The sequence below is a fragment of the Pinus tabuliformis genome, chromosome 2_2 (assembly GCF_031772625.1).
Source record: "Pinus tabuliformis cultivar Carrire ecotype Pingquan chromosome 2_2, CPIR1, whole genome shotgun sequence".
In the NCBI taxonomy this organism is placed as follows: domain Eukaryota; kingdom Viridiplantae; phylum Streptophyta; class Pinopsida; order Pinales; family Pinaceae; genus Pinus; species Pinus tabuliformis.
Window position 1 is genome coordinate 981,481,366 of NC_142300.1, and position 25,411 is coordinate 981,506,776.

The window sequence follows — 25,411 nt, forward strand, 5'->3', positions numbered from 1 at the left end:
AGGTGGTGTGTTATGAGTCTTAGAAGCTAAATGAGCATGAAAAGAACTACATGACTCATGATCTTGAGTTGGAAGCTATTATTCATGCCTTGAAGATGTGGAGACATTATCTTCTTCGCAGGAGATTTGTATTAATGAGCGATGGAAGTGAGTTGAGATATTTATTTTACCAATTGAATCTGAATGTCAGTAAGGCTAGGTGGTTGGCCACAGTCAGCAAGTTTGACTTTGAAATCAGATATATTAGGGTAAGGAGAATAGGGTTGCAGATGCTCTCAGTAAGAGAGTGCATATGAACCATGTTGCAGCAGTGAGATCTTATGGCACATATTTACAGGATCATATCTTATAGGATGATAGGTACAGGGAGCTTGGCACATGTTATAGTAGGGTACAGGTGATCAATATGTGGACTATCATCTCACAATAGATGGTTTGGTGAAATTTAGGGATAGGATCTATGTGTCAGATGACAATGGACTCAAGAAGTTTATCTTGATGGAGTTCCATGTCAAGCCATATTCAGGACACCTCGGATATGAAAAGACGTTGAAACCAGTGAAGAAGTTCTACTATTTCCCGATTTTGAAGAAGGAAGTGGTAGAATTTGTGGCTAGATGTTTGTACTGTCAGCATGTGAAAGCAGAGTGTAAGCATCCATGTGGGTTTTTTCAACCTATTTTGATTCTAGAATGGAAATGGGAGGTCGATTCCATGGATTTCATTACAGGTCTTCTGAGTACATCAGGGCAACATGATTCTATCATGGTTGTGGTTGATAGGTTGAGAAAAGTAGGTCACTTCATTCAAGTGAAGACTACTTACTTAGCTAGTGATGTGGCACAGGTCTTCATCAAGGAGATCGTGAGATTGCATGGTGTTCCGAAGAAGATTGTGTTGGAAAGGGATGTTAAATTCACTTCAAATATTTGGAAGGAGCTATTTGCAGGTTTGCAAACAATGTTGGCCTTCACTACATCTTATCATCCGTAAACAGATGGGAAAACAAATAGGGTCAATAGAATTTTGGAGGATTTGTTGAGGATTTATGTCATGCACCAGCAGAGGAGATGGGAGCAGTACCTTCCATTGGTCAAGTTTTCTTACAACAGTGGTTATCAGGAGTCACCAAATATGAGTCTTTTTTAGGCACTCTATGGTCGGAGGTGTAATACTCCCATCAATTGGAGTCATCTAGTGAACAAGGTACTTATTGGACCAAATATGTTGGTGGAAATGGAACAGGAGATCCAGGTTATAAAGAGGAATCTAAAGGAAACATAGGATAGGAAGAAGAGTTATGCAGACCATTCCAGGGAATTTAGGGAGTTTCAAGTTGGGGAGCATGTGTGTTTACACATAAATACCAAGAAGAGCTCCTAGAGTATTGGATCATGTGCCAAGTTGGCACCACAATATTGCGGGCCTTTTAAGATCCTTGAGAGGATTGGACCAGTGGCCTACAGAATTACATTACCTTTGATAGTGAAAGTCCATGATGTTTTCCATGTTTAATTTCTTAAGATATATGTAAAGTACGTTGATCATGTTATTGATTGGTCTATATTGTAGGTGGAACTAGAAGGAGAATTTCAGTCAGAACCTCAGTGAATATTGTAGTGGAAACAAATCATGACAAGCAATCAAGTAGGTTAAAGTGTAGTGGAAACACTTTGGGCACAATGAAGCTACATCATAGATGGATAATCAAATGAGGGCTATGTACCCTTCATTTTTTTCCAATGGAGACAAATGAGTTTTTGGTATTTGTATATATTTATGTATGTTTTCTATTAAAAAATAACATAATGAATTGTATTATAAAGCTCCAATAAGAGGTCTGGTTGTCATGTCATCATGTTTTTCATGATGGTTTTTCTTTTGAGCAGGTTTTTCATTGTAAATAATACATCGAGCTAAGTTATAAAGCTCCATGGGAATTTTTTTTTGGTTTTCAACAGTTTTTTTGGTTGTAGGTGTCATAGAACACTAAGGATAGTGTTCCCCTGTGAGGGAGGGGTCTTTAACAGCCCCAGGTTAGAAGTTCATGTAGTAAAAATTAATAAAGGAAAAATAAGACCAAGGTCAAGGGACACTTATTCCAAGATGAATGTTGGGAAAAATATCCTAGTGGGCATCACTTGTTGTGTATTATGGCTAAGGGAAATTGGAAAATGCAATGGAAAAGGATTTGAAAAGGAAAAGAGGCATTATTGCATCTATTTTATAAAAATAAAGGAAAGTAGGAGAAAAAGGAGGTGAAAAGTCACAGGTTCCATGTGAGGAGGAAATTGAAGGAAAATGAAGAAATTAAAGGCATCAATAATAAAAAGACATCAAAGCATTAGTTTGTAGCCTTTTGTCAATTCAGTTTTGGAATTAGTCTCATAGAGGAGATGAGCACCAAGAGGAGAAGGAAAGAAAGAAAGTAAAGGAAGGACAAGGAAGGAAAAGGAAAGCAAAGGAAAGCAAGGATTAAGAAATGAAATGTTGGATCAAGAAGCTTCAGCAAGAATACCTGCAAGTAACAGGTTGAGTGTATGATTTCCTAGTTGGTTTTGGTGTGCATGGTATGTGCATGTGTGTATTTGGTTTTATTCTTGTCGGTGCCATGTATTTTTCCGAGTTTTTTATAGTGTTTTTTAGCCTTGCCTTACCATTTTTCGATAGCCTTTGTGCGATGGGATTATTTCTTTGTTGAGCTCTAGATTACCGAAAGTAAACATGAAAGTTTCACCGAGTTATGGGCAGGGACAAGAGTCTTAGCCCTGAAAAAGTGGCTTGGAATTTGGGATCGTTGGCAAAAACCTACCTGAAAGAGTCCACAGTCACTGGGAAGAAAGCCTATGAGAGCAACTAGAGGGTTACAATCAGTTGGAGGCCTTGGCAAGGGAGCTCCTGAGGCTCTAGGTCATTGAAATAGAGAGTTAACTTAGGGGTTGGATACCAGGAGGGTTTGGGTTGCTCCTAGAGGTCTTGTCACACCTAAGGGAGTTCAGTAAAGTCTTAATTTGTCAACCGCATTTCCTTAAGATTATATGACAGGTTGAGTCTTATCATAGTGACCCTTAGCTCGTTTTTACCTCGAGAAATCCGATAATGGTGGGTAAATGTGGGAGAAGGCGGGTTACAAAATTAGTAAGAAAAAATTCACACAAAATTCAATGTGATATTTGAAATAGAATCCTTAGGCATTCAAAATTTATCATCATAAAATATGAATAAAATACATCACAAGAGGAAAGGGAGAATTGTAGAAATTAATAGAAATTTCCTACTATTGACGAAATCGAACTGAAATCAAGAGATTACAGATTTCCTCTACTATTACGCAGAATCGAAATCATAATTTAGAAACACGTGTAATGACATGAAACCATTAAAACGACAAGAATTCAATGATTTTACAGGACAACCCAGCTGTGAAAAAACCCTCCAATGCTTTTCATTAATCATATGAGAATGAGAAACTATTACAATGTCTTCCTTTGAATCTGAAGCACACCCTGCACTATAAACATGTTTTTTTTTTTGTCTATCCTGCCCTGGCCAACACTTAGCCAATTCAAGCCCCCAACTTGCTCCTATTTCCTTACGCAATCTGGGCAGAAATTAGCTCCTAAAATATATGAATTTTCTCCTATGTTATTGCACAATTCACAAGGAATGATTCACCTGCTTAACTGACAAGACTATACACTCAACTAACATACAATGTGCCTTTTCCTTCACTCTAGCTAGGCAATTCAAATTCCATGCAAGTATTGGCTATTTTTAGCTGATTGACTAGCTTAACCAAGAGATCATTGAGTTAACAATAGTTATACTATTCAAACGACCTTCAGCTGACTCAACTAGTTGCTTGGCTTAGTGGGTACTGACACAGGTTCAGAGTTAGTTTTTCCAAACAAATCCCTACACTACTGGCCCTTTCGGCATCAATCCGTGGAGTGTGGACTGAATTCTCAACCGAAGCACTATGGGGGATGTTGGAACCAAGTTTCTGCACCTAGATATTAGTGTAATGTCGTTTTATGTCCTAAACATGCCTTCACGTAGATCGATAAGCCTTTGGGGCTTATCAATATAACTTCATTTAACCAACCTCTATACCTCCGTGAAGGTCTACGACTATCTTTCACGGACCCTGAACACGTGAATCAACCCCTTACATGCCTCTGTGAATAGTCCTAAGTCTGTTTTTATCCAGATCGACTTAAGTGTTTGATAACTTTATCATGCAACAAAATATTCTTCGCGTAAATGGTTACTATTACTTGCATTCATTTAACAATATAGATCATGTAAAGTCACGTATCAATGGTGGAGCAGATCAAACAGGTAGTGGAGATAACAAGTACTTGAAGGCTTGCCAACTTTTCCTCAATGGTGGTGGAGATAACATAGGCCTCATCCAGCAAAGGGCCCATTCTGGCCTTGAGGACCTCCTCTTTCCTCTGTGCTGCTTCCACCTATTCAAGAAATTGTTTTTCCTTGTGCAGCTTGGCCAATCAATGTGCTATATCGATGGTGCACGCTATTGCTCTCGCTTCATCATATCATTGTTGAAATTCACGGGCTTATGTGTTTAACCTCTACAGGTTAGGACCTTCCTACAGTGCCAGTACTACCTCCATGGACTGCTTAAAGAGAACAGTGCAATCCACCACCATAGCATCCACTGCTGCAACTCCATCCTCTACAGCGTCTTCGCATTGTTCTCTAACCTCTGGCCACGTTGAAGGCTGTGACTTGAACTCTAGCTCTGTAATTTTCAGGTTCAATTTAAACTAAACCTTCGCCACTTTCGTCTTTGTGTCACACACACCTTTAGCCAACTTCTTGATCTTCGCCTCCAACGACACTTCCTCCAGGATATGCAGTTCAAGGACTGTCCTGCATGCCTCGGCCACCATGGTTGTAGTATGTTCATTTTGCGCCTTAACGTTTTTCCTTTCTTCCAGTGCTGCTTATTTCTCCACAAACATATGTTCGTTGTTGATTTTTTATTCATTTATCATGCTCAGCATGCGATGCTCCCTAGCCTTAACTTATGCTATCACACCTGCTTGCAGTGTGTGAAGGAGCTCGCTAGGGATTATGGCCAAGTTGAGGCCAATATTCTTCAAGGAGCTAACAATAGCCTTGTCAATGGCTGCCTTCATGCTCAAAGCTCCATTAGGCAGTGTGGCTACTTAGAGATCCATTGAGCGAACCATCTCTACTGCTTGAGTGGTCCCCAGTGCCAAACTGGTTGATGCAGCATTGCTCTGTCCTACGCCTGCTTGGAGTCTAGTCGTTTGGATCTGTAGCTCATGCATACCCGTCTGTATGGCGATCAGTGCCTGCTTTTGCTGCTACTCAAACTGCTATAGCAGTTCTGCTATTGTATCCCACACCTTATCTCCAATATCATCCAAGTTGCCCTCTGTCAAAGGTAATTGGATCTAGCGATGACTTAGTGGCTTTTGTCTTCTTGCACGGTCCTTCCTTTTCCTACTCCCTATACTGCTTGACTCAGAAGGGAGTGCTCTCCTGCTGATCTTCGCCACCCTGCTCTGACTACTCTTCTTCCTCTATTTGGGGCGAAGGAGACTTCTGAATTCTTTCATAGCCACGCTCTTCCTACTCTGCCTATTCCTTCATGGCATGCTCCACTTCTACGTGGGCCTTTTCCTCAGCCTCTTTCTTCCTCTTCTCAGCCAACTGCTAAACCTTTTGTTTGGCCACTTCCTTTTTTTTATTCTCCGAAGACTTGCTAGTCACAGTAGCCACATCAGATGTATAATGCCACTCTTTTGGCCAACACTTAATGACCTCTGCAATAGCGTCATCTGTAGCCAAATAGGGTAAGTCGAACCATTTCTGCTTGAGGTGCTTGCGCGCCCGGATATAGACATGGTGGAAGCCCACTTTGAGCTCTGTGTACCCAGAAAGTTTCTCAAACACGGTTGGTGACAACCGTGTCTTCTGGTTGATGACCATGTGAATTCTCGCCTCCATCAGTACCAAAAGACTTTGCTCTTTGTGACCCATGTAGCATCTTTTGTGGCCCAGAGAGATGAAAAATTTGCTACTTCCAGTAAATCATTCTCCACTGGAGCGAATTGGCTATCCTCTGACAAATCCCATGCGACGGGCACTATTGAGAGCAACAACCAGGAATAGTGAAATATCTTACTATCTTTCTATGCCTCTCTATAGTTCACGAGGAACTCATTATACAGGTAGCGTGCCCAGTTGAACTATACTCCCTCTACACACTGAGCTGCCAACGAAACCACTGGTGCCGGCACCTCATCTGCATGACACTTTTGCTTAACTTTGGTAGCCAAAATCTGTGTGGCAATCTTTACTGCGAGGTCAGTAATGTTAGTAATTTAATACCCGCGTGGCTTTTTGACAAGTTTAAACTTGTCCTTCATCTTCTCAATGAGGTCACACTCACTTGTCTTTCCGCCAAATGCCTTGGCCGGATTCAGTCCAGAATGGGGTAATAATGTGATCCGATGGATCAACATATTTGTGATAGGGATCATCTCATTCAACCACAAGCACCCATCATGCACTAGGCACAACAACTGCTTAATGATAATCAGGTTTATATTTGAGCGATGATAGTGCAGCACCCATAACAGGTTCAACAACCCTGACTTATTGACTCCACAAATCCATTCCACCAGCTCCAACGCGGTGACACCAGACTCCTTGTAGATGACCCTCTACATGAAGGTGTTGGTATCCAGGTGGGGGAACCTCTCATGGTCCGCCAAATCCCAGTCTTTGAGCTTTAAGTACGGGACCTGCACCAAGCACGGACCTTCAAAGGTGATGTTATCTGGCACCAAGGGTGTGTTGAGGGAGAACAAGCCGGCATCTGTGTCCTTCAGGACCTTCACCTTGCCCTTGCATGGAGGGATATACTCTGGTAGCTTAGAAATAGGGTCTACCCCCTCAATGTTGATACCTTTTGTGCCCTCCTCAGCCTCCAGATCTACCACCTTCCCTTTCTCCTTTGCACTCAACTTTTTTTTTCTTTGGGCCTGGGTAGCTACATGTTTCCTTGGTGAATTACACACCAGCACCGGCTTCTTTTGCTCCTCCTTCTTAGGCTTGGGTACCTCTTTTACCACCATAGCCTTCAGCCTAGGCGACCTCAACGCCGTAGGAACTTCTACTGGAACCTCCCTACTCAAAACCTCAGGAGCATCTCCCTTAGAGGCAATAGTCCCTCCAGTGCTTGAAGTTTCTACAAGACCTAGTCCTAACATGATATCTCGAATAAGCTTTTTGTCTGACTCGGGATATTGATCAAACATGGGTCTTGCGAGAAAATCCTCAAAAAACTCATGGTTCATGTGCAACAAACATCACAACACATAAATTCTCAGAATGTGAAGTGTTTCTCGTTGGATGGCCACGCATATTTTATAGGTGGATTTGAATTCAAATTCGACTGTTCCCCCCAAAATCCATTCATAAATGTTACATTGGTGGCAGATTTCCACAGATTTCATTCTTAAATTCAACCTTAAATGTCAGTCACCCGCTCCTCTTAACCATATCTTGGTAGTCAAATCATGAACAGTGATGGTAACGGTCACTTTTTGGCAGTGTTGTGTGGTCTCCACCCCTATAGCGCAGCTCCCTTCGTGCTTCTTCTGGCACTATGACACCCTCATGTTTCGCGCAGAGCCCCTGTCGTGCAGCTCTACACACTAGGAAGTGTAGTTTATAGTCCCGTGCCTCCTTGTAGCTGCTTGGAGTGTTAATACTGTGTTACCACCATGTATTCATTGGGTTGAATTCCCAGTGTCTGGCTTCAATCGGCTTCCATTTACCTTTCCCAGAAATGGATCTCCATTCAATTTCACAAGCTGAACTGCTCCACCATCGGTAATCTCTTTGATAACATATGGCCCCTGCTAGTGCATCTAAAATTTCCCGAAAACTTATCCAACTTACTATCATATAATAAAACTAAATCATTTACCTTGAAGGTCTGTAGTTTGATTTGTCGATCGTGCCAAGATTTTTCACGTTCCTTTTGAACCTGATTATGGAATCTAGCCAAAAATCTATCTTCCTCTAGCTTTACTATTTAACGCGAGGCTTTCTTCTAAGGCTCTGCGGTCCTCGATTCCTATGAATTCCACTATGCGTATACTAGGCACAATTTACTCCATAGGCATTACAGCCTCTATGCCATAGACCAACCTAAAATGTGTCTGACCAGTGAGCTTCTTAGAAGTAGTTTTGTAAGCCCATAATACTGCTAGTACATGCACATACCAATCATTCCTCTACACATTGCAAACCTTTGTTAGTGCACTCTCCAATATCTTATTAAACGCTTCAACTACCCCATTGGCCTGAGGATGATATGGCGTACTCTTCTGGTGATAAACTTGGAATTCTTCTATCAGTGTGCTGATCATTTTGTAAAGGAAATGCATACCACGATCACGCATCAAAATCTTCGGGAAATTGAACCTAGTCAACACATACTCAAATAGAATTTTTGTTGTTGTTTCCCCTGTACAGTCCTTTAAAGGTTGTTCCTCTGCCCATTTAGTCAAATACTCGGTCGCAATGATGATATACCACACAGCTATCTTCTTTTCTGGAGGTTGAATCGGTCCTACAAAATCAATTGCCCATTTCTCAAATGGTTGCAACGATACCTATGGATTCAAAGGCATCTCATCCCTACGCCCCATAATATTCTTTGGAATCTTTATGCAATGTTGGACACCATAACCCAACATGTAAAATTTTTTGCATTGTTGTTTTTCCTGCATAATGGCCTCCAGCAATACCTCCACGAGCTTCAATTAGGATATTGTTTTGTTCAAAATCAAACACATAGCATCGCAGTCTCTCATCTGAGCCCATCTTATACAAATGGACTTCTATAATAGAAAAGTCTTCCATGCACACCACCAATTCCTTCTTCTATTGACTAGTGTATCCTTCTGGAGCCATTCCTATAGTCAGGAAGTGGATAGTGTCTGCAAAGTGATTGTCTTCTATGCACACCACAAAGAGCTATGCATCAGGCAATCCTTCCTCCAAATTGGTAGACTCCTCTCCTGTGTGAATGCATGAATGGCCATCTGCATATTCCCCCCCAAACACAGGCTTGTTAACTAGGTACTTTAATGCAGAATGGTCTGTATACAATTTAAAGTGTCCGCCTGGCAGGTAATGTCTGAACTTGTGGAGCGTGTAAACCATAGCCAACCCTTCACACTTTGCCATCGAATGATTATTTTAGCCTTAGACAACTTCCTGCTTGCCAACATTATGGGGTGATCCAATTCTCCTTCACCAACCTGTGTCAGCACTACCCCCAGCGTAATTCATGAAGCATCCACATGCACATGAAACTCCTTCTTCCAATCTGGAAAGACTAGGATCATCGCAGTGACCATCTTCTCCTTCAATACATTTAAACTCCGCTGACATTCTTCATCCCAATAGAATGTAGCATCCTTCTTCAATAGTTTTTCCATCGGCGCAGTAATCTAAGCATAATTCTTGATGAACTTTCAATAGTATCTAGTATGACCCAGCGTTGCACGCAGTTGTTTAAAACTCCTTTGTGCCTCCAAAATAATTATGACCACAATCTTAGCAAGGTCCACCATTAATACTTGTCTGCATACCACATGACCCAACAAGATTCTGAAAGGGACGTAGAACAAACATTTCTTCAATTTTAGAGCGATCTGATACCTTCAACATGTATCGAGCATCAAGCACAAACTAGCTACATGGCACTTTACCAGTCCAAATAATGTCAAATCATCAAAATATACCTCCAAAAATTTGTGAATTAACTCTTTGAAGGTCGCGATGACTACATGCGAGAAGATCATCGGCGCATTTTTGAGCCCAAAATGCATTACCGTATAGTGAAAGCATCCCCACTCAGTCATGAAGGTCATCTTTCTCTTGTCTTCTGGCGCGATCTTTATCTGATGGTACCTAGAGAACCCATCAGTAAACGAATATGTTTCCTGCCCACCAACATTATCTAATACTTCATATGTGAATGGAGTTGGGAAAGGATCATGAACACAAGAATCATTGAGATTCCTGAGGTCTACGAAAATTTTGATTCCATTCTTTTACTTCTTTTCCTGAACTACCATTGGACTCACCAAATCAGATTCTTCCACTAGTTCAATAATACCTACTGCAAGCATCTTGTCCAACTCTAGGCAGACCATTTCCTTGTATTTTGGATTAAGGCGATATGGCCTCTGCTTAACAAGCTTCACATCCATTTTTAAAGTAATCTTCATGACACCTAAGTCCCCTATTATTTCTTTCAAGTCTAAAAACTTTGTAGGGAACAAATCTTGATACTTGCGGAGCAACTCAATGACCTTATCTACTCGGGCATCATCCCAATAGTCCCCTATCTTCACAAATTCAGCTCCTCTTTTGTGCCAATATTCACCTGTCTAGTCTTTAGTGGCATGGTGATATCTGGATTCTCTATTTGTGGTCCCTCAACTTCACGATGACCTTCTGCCTCTGTGATATTAATGTTCCTTGGATCCTCATCTTCTTCTTCAGCAGTCATATTGTAGCACTCCAGCACATGGTGTTGTTGGGTGGTCCAATCTGGTTGATTCAAATCCAAGGGATCCTGCAGTATTCTAAAGATCACTTCCATGACCTCCTACAATGCTGCGTCAATGAATTTGAATCCATCCTCAAAGAAGAATGTCATCAAAACTCCTTATCTCAAAATATCCCATTTGTCAATGTCATGGCAGAGCTCTGTTTCCAAGTACCAATTCATCGGTATTACATCCAAAGTGTGACTGAATAAATGTACCCACATAGGTTGTGGCTCCGCTCCATAAAAGTCAATCCATTTTGCTAAATGATCGTGCCGATCACTTCTTCCATCATATTTCTCTGTCAGCCGAACATTTGGGTGACCAAACCGTAACCTCATCATTCTCCTGTATTCACGCCATCCATCAAAATTGTCTTTGTGTGTACCCCACCATCTAGCGGGTGTAGTGCGTAGTGCCAAATCCAAGGCTTGGAAGCAATGTTGCTCAGGCACTTCCCTTTCAAACACATCCAAAAATTTATCTACGTCAGTTAGACCGTCATAATAAGGCAAACTCCTTACCTCCGACAATACACAGCACAATGATTTAGTCACCATGTTACAACGCAGCGTAGATACTTCGTGGAACCTATTCTAACAGTGTTCCAACTCCTCATCTGAATCTGATGTAAAGGAACTTTGGCGGTCCCATGCAATGATTCCATCTACTGTCGGATTCACCCAACTTGGTCTCGCAGTGTTATTTTGTAGATTTGGTCCAAATCATCGTCATTTTCGTAATCGTGGATTGGTTCAGTATAGCACGGTCCTTCTACAAGGTTCAAAGGTACTACTACACTGAGTGATTTCCTCTCAAATGACATTGTATGCTTATTTAAATTGATCACCCCATTCATGTCAATAGCCCAATCAATCCAAGGAGCATGGAGTATGGACTACTGTCATCGACACTTTATCACTTTGAAATCAACCAATGCACTCGCGCCTTCAATATCTAATGTCACTCCCTGCAATCTTCCCATGGGGATATTCTTCTACTGATTTTCCATCCTCAATTGAATCGGAGACCACTGCAATGTAGGTCTCCCCATTATTTCCCATGTTTGTTTAGGCAAAACATTCACATAGAACCCATGATCAAGAATAACTTGGTCCATTTCATATTCTCCTATTTGTGCGATGAGCCTCATCTCACGCCCAGTTCTTGCCTTATGCTTACCAATTTTTCTAACTACGCGAGGTCCCTTAGGAGAATTTTCTTTACCAGCACATTTATTGATCAACTCCTGTAATCCTTTCATGGCCTTTCTATAGTGAAGCAGCTTCATACATGTCTCCAAGAATGTGGTAATCATGGAGGGGTCCATTTCTTAAGACAAATGATCCTTACTTCCTGAGGTAGAGGCCTTAGCGAAGCTTTTCTTTGCTTCCATGAACGTTTCTTTCACGCGATGTAAATCAAACCCAACCTCCTTTTTTGAAGCCTTGCGGACCAATTCACCTTCTTCAGGTTGCTTTTCTTTATCCTCGCCAATTGTCATTCCACTTCACAGGACGATATTTACATTAGGATCTTCTTCACAGGGTTCATCCCTCATCATTTGTAGGTTCTAGGTAGGTTTTTAAGGTTGCTCCCTCTTCTCCTGCATTTTAGCTATCAATATAGGGTAGTCTTCTATCAGGTGATCAAATTGAGTACAGTATCGGAATGATAGGTGCATCGGGCTTGTATACTCCCATGCATAGTGTCCTGGCACTCCACAATTGTAACAAATGACTTGTCCTCGACCTCTCGCAGGTCCTCCTCCTCGTCAGCCCCATCCATGCCCCTGATATCCTCTGCGCATTCCCCCAGTGCCTTGATCCAGAGGCCAATTTTATGTCTTCATCCGATATGTGTACGTTCTTTCCATCATTAGCTCATAGCTATGGAAGTTATGCTTATCGTGACCCACCGATTTACAAAATTTGCAGAAGAGTTGTTGAAGTGTCTATACAAATTTCTGCAACAAGTGACAGTTGTTTGTTACATGTTTTTCAGCTACTGATAGATAGCGCACCACAGCGCAGGCCCCATACTCAGCCCTGCTTGAGTTTCTGGCCTCAGAGGCATTGGCCCTCCTCCTGTAAAATAATTCATGAAGACAGGACAGTGATCTTTGTCATGCCCCTGGCTCTTACACTTTAGGCACCAGACTTCTTTGTGCACCTTTGGCCAAGCTGCTCTATCATTCTTCAGACTATGAAACTCTAGGCAAAGATTCTGCAACTCCGCGTGAATCTGCTGCACTCCCAAAGCAGTGTCCTAAATCGGTGTCTCATGCAGTCTCATCGGAATTTCTAGGGCTTCCGCCTAGGTCCCAATCTTTTGCTGTGATAAAGAAACCCTGAAGTGAGGCAAGAACAAAGCCAAAAACCATTCGCGGTGCTGCCCATCTGTAATATTCATGTTAGCTTCGCGGATTTGGCATTTAAATCTCTAATCCAACTCCCAAGGTGTTTCACTAGGCCTCATCATGATTTCCTTGAATCCAACGACTGATTGCGATTTAGACTTGGGCCTACTAAATTCCTTATTTAGCGCAGTCTAAATGTCTACCAATGGAACCATTGAGTTAGTGGTGCAGTACTTAATGTACCACGTTAGCGCGCAATCCTGTAAAGAAGTAAGGAACATTGCTTTCTTCATCTGATCATCTGTAATATTATGGGTTGTCCATATGGCCTTTGCAAAAAACCAAAACTAGTCTAGGTCCTCATTTCAGAAGCCCTTGAAGATGGGAATCTTCATTGTATTCGACATATTGAACATTGGTGGAGGTGGTGGTGGTGGCGGTGTGGGAAAAGGTGTATTTTGTGGAGGCGAAGGTGGAGGTGGTGTGGGGAGATGGGTTATTCAAGGGAACCCATGCCTTATTAATTGGACAGCACTCTGCAGTGAAGCCTGTGCTACTCCTTCGTTGTCACTCAGAGGAGGTTCAATCAATGGGCTATATTTATGACATGTTCTTCCTCTATCCCTGAAGAAATTTCCACTTCATGTAGTTCCAAACATTAAGGTAATGGCATAACCCGCTTTTCACACAAGAGCATCTTAATCCAAGTATTCAAAGATCTCAAATACTTACCTCGCGGTCCCTTGAAGAAGCGTTGCTTTGCTTCGTTGTAGCTGACTGAGGTATTGACTGCGAATTCTGTCACAAATCCTCTGATGACACAATCAAGCCAGTGATCAACAATGTGTGCGATCTTAGCTTCAGAGGCTTCCAATCTCCGCACTAACTCCGGGGTCCACACTATTGGACCATCGAGCCTCCACCTTCCTTGGTCGTCTGCCAATTTAGCAATCCAATCATATAGTTCGATCAGGAAGGAACTGAAGAAAATTTTGTGTATCTCTATGTACAGATACCTATCCAACCACTATTCTTTCGTCAATCACGGATTTCTATTTTCTTGTGCCATGAATATGTGGAACTTTGTATCCAACCACTCCTCAATTTCCTTTTTATTTGGATTCGAGTGATGCGACATCACACATCTCTTTATGCAGGTCCCTGTCCTGGCAACAGAACCATTTGTTGGCTTAGTGGGTCCTTACCCATGTTCATAGTTAGTTTTGTGAAACAAATCCCTACACTACTGACCCTTTCGACATCAATCCGCGGAGCATGGACTAAAGTCTCACTCAAAGCAGTATGGGGGGATGCTGGAACCAAGTTTCTGCACCCAGAGATTAGTTTAATGTCGTTTTATGTCCTAAACCTACCTTCGTGTAGATCGATAAGCCTTTGGGGCTTATCGATATAACTTCATTTAACCAACCTCTACACCTCGGCGAAGGTCTACGACTGTCTTTCATGGACCCTAAGTAGGTGAATCAACCCCTTACACACCTCTGTGATTACTCCTAAGCCAGTTTTTACCCAGATCAGCTTAAGTGTTTGATAACTTTAGCATGCAACAAGATATTCTTCATGTAAATAGTTACTATTACTTGTGTTTATATAACAATATAAATCATGTAAAGTCACACATCAATACAGTATTATTTCATAAACCCATTATTCATCACAGCATAAAAGTGCATTCATTCATAACAGAAATAAATAGACAAAACACAGGAATTGTTGGAATAATCTCTTTATTAATACTTCAGTTCTGCTTACAGACTCAAGACTTCCCTGTGCAATCAACTGTAGGGGTCCATGCACTCAGTTGTGGACTCTACTCTAGGCCTTTGCGCACATGGCTGCAGAGCCTCCCTTTTACTCTAAGACTTCTTCGCTCTTTCTCTTACTGACCCATTACATTTGTCATCATCATCCTTTGTTATCTACTGCCTTAGACTCTCTAAGACTCTCCCACTTATACAATCCCATGGTCCACAGACCATGGGTAGATCTATAAAGCTGACAAAACTTACATGAAAGAAGGGTAAAACCCTTTATGACACTTTACTATCTACACGCTCCGCGACCACAACTTGCGAATACTTTACATTATTTACAACAAAAATTGGGCTTTTTGCCCCAAAACTTGGGCTTTTTCCCCAAAATTGACCCTAAGGGACCCTGTCCCAACAATTAACTGAGTCAAACTAAAAGTAACTGAACTAGATTTCTAAATTTTAGCAATCACTACATGCACAACTCTACTTCTAGCCTATAACGTGAATTTACTGAGTAAACTAGTATACAAATTCATGCACACAAGTTGAGTTCCATCCAAGTCGTCTTACTAATGTGGAAAATTGAATTACTAAATTTAACTAAGGCAAAAGTAAAATTTAGCCTTTCTTATTGCATTTTCTAACACTTCCTCTAGCAAGAAAAATAATTTTCACCACCCCTATCCTAAACCTATGGAATTTGAATTTCCATCTTGACAATTCCTTTGTCAAGATATTTTCATCATGTTCCTCAGTTGGAATGTACAGTAGCATCATAATTCTCCTCTGCACATAATCCTGCAAGTGATGGCACTTGATATCAATGTTCTTGTACCTGCCATGAAATAATAGATTGTTAAAGAGTTTGATAAAACTGTAATTATCACAATAAATCAGTGTTGGATCCATCCGCTAACTAAAAATACTCACAGGTATTTTCCTCATCCATATGGCCTCACATGTTGCATGACTTGAAACTATGTATTCAGCGTCTGCTAAGTTGAGTGCCACAAACCTATGTTTCTTGCTATGCAAGGAAATAGATGCAGACCCAACACTGAAGATAACAACTAAAGTACTTTTCCTATCTGATGGAATCCCTGCCCAATATGCATTGATGAAGCGTTGGAGCTTCACTCCTTCCAATATAGCTTGGTAGGCTTCACCATGGCTTGACTTCACTGATTAACTGCATAGCATATGTCAGACCTTGTGTTCACTAGAAACATCAAGGATCCCCCAAGTTGTATTTAAATGGTAGCATCTAATGCCTCTCCTAAAGAAGCACTCTCGTTCATCTAGTTTGTAGCTAGAGGTGTTTCCATAGGCTTGTATTTCTCCATGTGAAGTATTTGAAGTATCTTAAAGGCATAATTCCCCTGACTCACAAAAACCTTGCCGTCACCCTCCCATACTTATATTCTAATAAAGTAATGCATCAAGCCCATTTCTTTCATCTCAAATTATCTTGCAAGGTCCTCCTTGAAAAAGTGGATCAATTTCTCATCCAATGTAAGTATCAAGTCATCAACATACAACACTAATATAAGCAACTTGCTATCTGCCACAATGTGATAGAGGTTTGCATCAGCTTCACTTTTGGTGAGGCTGTTGGGTTATGTCATATTCTTTCCATGACTAGCCCACGTAGTTAACCGAGGGGTTAGAGGGGGGGGAAAGCCCCCCCTTCATTGTGCTGATTGCATAGCGGGGGGGTCACAGGGGGTTTGAGGGGTGTAGGTAACCCCCCTCTATGGGGTCTGGGGCAGCTCCCTAGAAAATTTTGTTTTTTGGACCCTATGTTAGGTTGGGCAGACCTACCTATGGTTTTGTGCATGTTTTTCACACATGGTTTTGGATGCGATGGTTTTCGGTCCATGTTTTTAGACACGATGGTTTTTGGTCCATGGTATTGGATGCTTCGGCATGTATAAATATGTATTGTAACATTGAAACGAACATAATGAAAAATCAAGCTGGTAGTCCCAGTTTTGGGATCCAGGGAAAAATCTTTGTGTATATGTGTTTTATGTGTTATGATCTCGCATTGTTTATTTTCTATGTTTTAGAATTCGTATGCAGGTAATTTTTGTACGGGGTTAAAACCTACATTTGGTTTCAAAGTTGTTTTGGCTTCAATGGGACGGCTTTGTTACTGAGGGGTTTCACTCGAGCCTGTGGTAGACCCTGTTCAGTGGGAGATCTGCGAGATCGATTGTGGTGGTGAAAGAAGACGACGAGCAGTGGAAAGATGGAGATCGAGAAATTTAATGGTCAGAGTTTTGAGTTGTGGAAAGTCAAGGTGTAGGATTTGTTGGTGGATAAAGACCAGTGGATCCCAGTAGATCCAGGTACTGAACCAATGGGAGTGTCCGATGAAGAATGGAAGAAGTTGGATCAGAAGGCAAAGAGCACAATATGATTGTGTGTCTCAGATTCAGTATTATTGAATGTATCGGGGGAAGCTATGGCAAAGGCTTTGTGGGACAAGTGAGGGACTTTGTACCAATCTAAATCTTTGGGGAGTAAACTGTTCCTGCAGAAAAAGTTGTATAACCTGAGGATGAAAGATGGAGACTCGATGATAGAGCATCTGAACACATTTAATACTGTGGTAAGTCAGTTATTTTTTGTTGATATTAAAATTTTAGATGAAGATAAGTGCATCAATTTGTTGTGTTCTCTACGAGATTCATGTGATAGTCTAGTTATTGCAATAGGTAGCAATACAACTGCCTTGTAGTTTAATGAAATAGTCTCATCCTTGCTAATGGAGGAGATGAGACAGAAAAATATGGAGAGACATAATGGTGATGCCTTGTCTGTAGAAGGAAGGTCCCAAAACAGAAACAAAAATAAGTCATCAAGTGGGAGATATAAATCTAGAGGGAGATCTAAATCTCTAGGAAAACCTGTAAAGGTGGTGTGTTGGAAATAAGGAAAGGAAGGGAACTACAAAAGGGACTGTAAATCTAAATCTCATGATAAAGGAAAGGGATTTGATGATGCTCCTTCTACAAAGGCAAAAACCACCTCAGATGAAGCTGGGGATGCGTACTTGGCTTCTTCAAGTACACATGTGGATCATGAGGCATGGTTGATTGACTCAGGTGCATCCTTTCACTTCACTCCCCATAGAGAGTGGTTCTATGAGTATGAGAAATATGATGGTGGTGATGTCTTCTTAGGGGATGATAGGAAGGCTAGAATCATTGGTCGCGGAAAAGTAAAGTTGAAGTTGTAAGGTGGAATGGTTAGAACACTTCCAAGTGTTATGCATATTCCTGCATTGGCCAAAAATCGAATTTTTGTAAGCAAGCTGGATGATGTAGGTGTAAAAACAGTGTTCGATAACGATACCTACAAGATGGTTCAGGGAGCACTAGTATTGATGTGGGGAGTTCGGATTGGAACTCTGTACAAGCTACAAGGTAGCACTATTGTTGATGGGTGTAACAGCTTTGTGGTTCGTGAAAGTGGAGTAGAAAATCTAGTGGTCTCTAGAGAGAAGACCATGTTGTGGCATCAAAGGCTTGGACATATTGGAGATAAGGGCCTTCGAATACTTCTTGGCAAAGGTATGGTAGAATGTATGAATAATAGCTCTCTGGATTTGATTTCTATGACAATTGTGTATATGGGAAGCAGAATCGGGTGAGTTTCCCCTCTGGTGGTAAGAGGGCGAACTAGATATTAGAACTTGTGCACAGTCATGTGTTTGGACCTGTGAAGGTTCCATCACTGGGTAAGTCTATGTTCTATGTATAATTTATAGATGAATTCTCAAGGAATACATGGATATAATTCCTTAAGAAGAAATCTGAATTCTTTGACAAGTTTAAAGAATTTAAGGTTGTGGTGGAAAACCAGACAGAGAAGAAGATAAAGGTGTTGAGTACAGATAACGGTGGAGAGTTTTGTAATAAGGAATTTGAAGAATTCTGTAAGAAGTGTGGTATAGCACGGTAGAAGACTACTCCATACACACCTGAGAAAAATGGAGTTGCAGAAAGAATGAACAAGACATTGATGGAAAGGGCAATAAGCATGCTCAATGGTGCCAGGTTAGGACAGGAATCCTGGGCAGAGGCAGTGGAGATAGCATGTTGCCTGGTCAACAGATCACCTTCATCAGCGTTGGAGAATAAGACTCCACAAGAGGTATGGACTGGTAAGAAACCCTCTCTTTCACATCTTAGGGTATTTGGATGTGATGCATATGTACATGTTCCAAAGGAGAAACAAACCAAGTTGGATAGTAAATCTGAAAAGTGCATCTTTATTGGGTATAAGGATGGTTTAAAGGGTTATAAGCTTTGGAACCCAGTAACAAGGAAGGTTGTGTATGTGGAGCACTGGAAAGGTATGTTTTTGACAAACAATTTAGTGACTTTTCAGTAACAATTGTAACCCTTTCTGCATCATGAACTCAAAGAAATAAAGAATTTTAATAGAATGTGTGAGAATTAGTATGGAAAGCTTAATCGCTGATAATTGTCATTTTTCTATGTAGGAAAAGGTGGAAACGAAGAGCTGTCGTTCAAAAGGGAAAGACAAAGGAGGAATAACTGTTGTCCCTCTAGAAGGGAACCGGATGCAAACGAGATCGAACAGATCGAAGCAAAACAACCCAGGAAAGAAAGAAGGGTTACCAATTCGGCGGAACAGGGAAAGAAAAGTAAAGGATTAACGGCTTGGCGAATCCCTCAGGATCTTTGATCCTGAGGGATCGTTGTTTTGCTTATTTTTGTTACCTAGATATCTCCGCCGTTACTTTTATAAAAAGGAACAGCATCGTTAAGCAAAGGGACTTTTATGTAATTTTAAGTTTCAGACTAAACTTTGATCATCGACTCTCACTGAGACTTGGTTTGCTGTACGTTTGTTGATGCGTTAATATAAAAGACTTGGTGTTTATTTCATCTCTGCGTCTAGAGTAATCTAAGGCGGTGTACCGTTGGAAGCTAAGGGCCCGGCTCCGAAGGACACTTGCTTTTGTATCATTATAATTTGATTTCTGCGTGGTTTTCTTATCTTTATTGCTTGGTAATCTGACATGCTCTTCATATGCTATTCCATGCTCTGTTACGATTAATTCATTAATGGTTTCTTCAGGAGATTTATGTAGTGACTCTGTATTGTATGAGTGAATCTTTTCAGAGTTGATTGCATGTTATCAGTCTAAGCCAGCTATTTCTGTTACAGAGCATTTGTACTGAATATTACTGTTATTGGATTCATTTGAAATCCCAATTATTGGAATCCGGAAGTAATGTTATTCTATTTGGAAACATAGTTGTATTCTCTTTAATCATCAGATTGCTATATTAGTGTGTTGTGTGTATATATGGTTGATGCTTGCTATTCCATAATTCATCAGTGAGTGTTGTTCCATAAAGTACATTCCATCCAATTTGCCTTAAGAGAGAAGATTGCTATTTTATTGCAGAATGTGAGTTTGGTTCAATAGAGCAAGTTTAGTTCTGACTAGCGAGACTTAGTTTATTTGATTGCTGTTCCATTTACTGATGTTCCATTTCCTGTTTGCTGTTCCATTTTACTTTCTGCCGTTCCATTTACTTGCAATTGCTGCTTTGGTGTGAGAGAAGGTCTAAGGCTGTAGTGAGCCTCGGCAGTCACTGCCTAGCTCCCATACCTATGGTCCATGCTCTAATTTCCTTTCCATCAGTTTCTAGAGGGATGGGTTATCGCTTCCGCACCCTTGACTGATAAGCTGCCTTGTGTGATTTTATTATTTTAAAGTAATTTAGTCATAGTTTAGCATCCGTTACTCTTGTATTTTCTGAACTTTGTACTACTAAGCATTACTCTGACGAATAGCCTCGGATTGAGATACTCTTTGCAATAACAAAGCGTTCCCGAATTGACTTATTAATGTGGAATAACTAGAGGTGAAAGAGACCCTTGTTACAGCTCTACATTTTGGCATCGTTGCCGGGGAAAGAGTATAGCCATTTGTCTTTTACAGAGTAGTGTACGAGTCTACTAGGGGAGAGTTGGATTTTAAAAACGGAATGTAAGAACCTGCGTATGGAGCATGTAAAAGCCCTGCTCCACCGTCCGCTTTCCTGGCAGAATTATGGGTTGAATAGGATCTAGTAGTTTATAGAGTGCATGACCAAGCAGAAAAAGCCAGAAAAGAATATCAAACCTCCATTCAAACCCGAAAAATCCAAAGGGTCGGTGACCCTTGGCCGAACAACCTTCATAGACGAAATCTATAAGAAAACTGAATCTCAGCCATCAGTAGGGCCCAAGAAAACCAATTCTAAACAGCCTACTAGCTCCCTTCAGGCCGCAGGATCACCATCTGTAGCCTTCGCTGAGTTGCATAGTCAGACTGATGAACAGGACTTTCAAGAAATTGAAAATTCTATTCCAGAACGACTGCAGGAAGGGAATCTAAGCAATCTTTGTGAAGGAGAAGGGGAAACAGGGGAAGTTGAGGAGCCAAGATCTCCTCCTAGGATAATTCAGCCATTAAATAGCCCAGATAAAGGGAGCGCTGCAAAAATCATTGTTGGGGGGATTCAATCTCCTCAAACAATAGGGACTTTCATTATTCCAGACAAAGGAAGTGCTATTAAAACAATCCCTATCAAGGCCGTTCCTTCTCAGCCTAGGAATACCCTCCTAGAAATCCTGGAAGGTTATTGGCACATATTCGATCCCATGGCGCAAAATCAGCCAAATACTCAAACTTCTACCTTACAATATCCTATAGTGGATTCCGCAGCAAATGCTCCTATGAAAGAAATTCCCCTTCAACACATTCCTACATTTCACGGACTTACATCAGAGGACCCTGATGCATTCTTATTTGAATTTGATGTGTTATGCAGGGGATATGATTACACCACTAACCCCCAGAAATTAAAATTGTTCCCCTCCACTTTGAAAGGGGCGGCTTTAAGATGGTTTATGGGTTTAGGTGGTGGAGTTATAAATAACTGGGAGCAAATGAAAGAATCTTTCCTAAAGAAATATCAAGATTACTGTAGGTCTAGAGAACTGAAAGATGAAATATTTTAGATGATAGCTAGACCAAATGAAACATTAGAAGAATACGTAGAACGTTTTCAGTATAATTTACAAAGATCTCCATATGCATCACTACCTCTGCCTGATAATGTGTTAAAAACAACATTGATCAGAGGCATGAAGGAACAATGGATTGAAACATTAAATATCATGGGAAAAGGGGATATTTATCAAGAGAATTTTGCTGACATCATCGACTTATGTATCAGGAGCTCGAGAGGCAGCACAAGGATAAAACCAGCAGAATATGATCGGTTTGTCAGAGATAACAAAATATCAACAGAAGGAGTAACACGTGTAGAACTTGGAAATTTATTAGAAAATTTTAAAACTGATATTCTGGGGACATTAACTACACAAATTGATATTGTGCAGGCTAAACAGAAGCAAATGGAGGTAGAACAGAATTTGGCGATCTTCTGCTCCCGATGTAGAAGAAAACATAGCCACAAGGAATGTCCACTGGATGCAGTTCAAACATGTGCTATCTGTACAAAAGATCACCTTACTGAGAGCTTCCCCTCACTTCCTGGATTGAAGGCAGTATATAAGGAAGCGGAAGAAGAGCCAGAATCAGCATACTCCATTAACCAGCATCGCCAATGGCAACCAAGGCAATCTGGTATGTTTTCAGACCCAACTTCTTCTTTCCAGCCTCCGCTGTATAATGCTCAGCAATATAGTATGTGGCAAAACCAATCTCAACCCCCATTTCTGAACTGGTCATCACAACCGTTTCCTTCTCCAAATTCGTGGATGAATCAGACAAGCCAATTTGGTTGGCCGAATTTTCCTTACGCCCCACCATATTGGCAGAATAACCCATATCCTCCACAATGGACCCCCCCTACTTCACAAGGTTCACCCTGGCAGACAAACTGGCCAAAATTGACATATCAGCCAACAAGAACTATTCCGCTCCCTCAACCGACTCTGCCAGCTTTACAAAAAAATCCCCAGTCTAATCTGAGACCGCAACTCCCAGCCCAACCCAATCCCAATCCAAATAATAGACCGGTCCAATCCCTCCAAATCATAGAATCATCATAAATCGGACCTGATCTGAGGGAGTGCAATTATCTTCAGTTAAGATCTGGACGTATAATAGAAACAAAGGGAGATAAAACAGTTCACATTGAAGATCAGTTACCAACAGAACAGCCGTTACAACAAGAGGGTGTAAATAAGGAGCAGACTCATCATCAAGTAAGTACATCCTCTCCTCCCTTCCTAGAACGATTAGTCATACCACGACCTGTACAATATCCAGACTTTGACATTCTGGGAGAGTTACAAAATCTGTACACAAGAATTCCTTTCCTCCAAGCCATTCAAGACATCCCTATATATGCAAAAACTATAAAAGAATTGTGCATAAAAAAATCAAGGAGGAATGCAACCACTAACCCAAGAGTCCAAGTAGTCGGTACTTTATCTGACCTGTTATCAGGAACACCCATTAAATATGAAGATCCGGGAAATCCAATCGTAACTGTTCAAATCTATGGTCAGACCCTGACTAATGCTTTAGTTGATCTAGGAGCTGCAATTAATATTTTGACAACTTCTACTTGCCAAAAGCTCGGCATTACATCGGTAGAACCCACTTCTACTTTGTTAGAATTGGCCGACCGATCTGTAGTTCGACCAGAAGGTACTCTATACGATGTCATGGTCTCTATAGATTCCTGGGAATACCCAACTGATTTCCTGGTAATTAATCCAAAAACCCGACTGGATGGACACCCGCTAATTTTAGGTAGACCTTGGCTTGCTACCGCCGATGCTTACATTGGTTGCCGGCAGGGAAATATGACCATAACTAGAGGACTAGATATTAAAAATCTAGTTTTATACCCTCCAGCACAGCCAAGTTTTACAATGATAAAAACTAACCAGCACCCTGTATCATACCTTACTGACAATATCAGATCGCCATTGACTGTACAGAAGGCCCTAGACTTTAAAGACCAAACAGAAGACGATGCTATTAATAACATTAGTCAAACTGAATCTAGATCTCACACACAGTGTTTCATGATAGAAGATGCATTCGATAGCGAACTAGAAGAAGATCCCTTGAAAGATGCGCATGACCAAACAATACCTGTGACTTCTGTTTCCAATAGTAAAGTAGTGGAAATTGAACCGGGAAAAACTCTAAATATCAATGCCAACCTTACACCGGACCAAGAAATTAAACTCATCCATCTGTTACGGAAGTATCAAGAAGCATTTGCGTGGGATTACCCTGATATGAAAGGGATTGATCCCCAATTTTGCACCCACCATATTTATATAGAAAAAGATGCAAGGCATGTCCGTCAACTGCAAAGAAGACTCAACCCTCATCTAAAAGATGTTGTAAAAGCTAAACTTCAGAAACTTTTAGATGTTAATTTTATCTATCCTATTTCTGATAGTAAATGGGTCTCTCCGCTTGTGGTTGTACCCAAGAAGAATGGGAAATGGAGGATTTGTGTGGATTATAGGGAGTTAAACAAAGCCACACAAAAAGATCGCTTCCCTCTCCCATTCATAGACCAAGTATTGGACACTCTAGCAGGAAAGAAATTCTTTTCTTTCCTGGATGGCTTCAGTGGATACAATCAGATTCAGATTTCCCCTGAAGACCAGGATAAAACTACTTTTACTTGTCCTTGGGGAACGTTTGCCTATAGAGTTCTACCCTTTGGCCTATGTAATGCTCCTGCCACATTCCAAAGGGCTGTTCTTAGCATCTTTGCAGATTTAATAAATGATGGACTTGAAGTGTACATGGATGACTTTACACCATATGGAGATGATTTTGATCCAACTTTAGACACTCTAGAAAAAGTCCTACAGTGTTGCATTGCTACCAGGCTTTGCTTAAGCCACGAAAAATGTTATATGATGATGACTGAAGGGCTCATTCTAGGACACTTTGTCTCAGCAGCTGGCATTCAGGTAGATCCGGCCAAAATTCAAATACTTTTGCTTATCCCCACCCCCACTACTCAAACAGACGTATGCAACTTTCTTGGATTTTCTGGCTATTATAGACGATTTATAGAACATTATTCACACATTGTTTCACCTCTATATGCACTAACTGGTAATGTTGATTTCATGTGGACAGAAAAATGCGACCGCGCTTTCCAAGAATTAAAGAAGCTTGTATCAACAGCTCCAGTTCTTCGAGGACCAAACTAGAATTTACCATTCCAAATCTCATCTGATGCCTCAGATACAACAATCGGTGCAGTCCTTGGGCAGGAAGAGGATAAAAAACCATATGCTATTTATTATATCAGCAAAAATTTATCCCCTGCTGAATTAAATTACACTGTCACTGAAAAAGAATTCATGGTTGTAATACATGCTGTCAATAAGTTTAGACATTATATTACAGGCTATCCCGTTATTTTATATACAGATCATTCTGCTATCAAATATTTAGCAAATAAGCCTATCACAAATGCTAGAATAACTAGATGGTTGATCTTATTGCAGGAGTTCGATATCACAATCAAGGATCGACCCAGCAAGGAAAACCCTGTAGCTGATTTTCTCTCATGAATACCAAAATCAATTGAGGC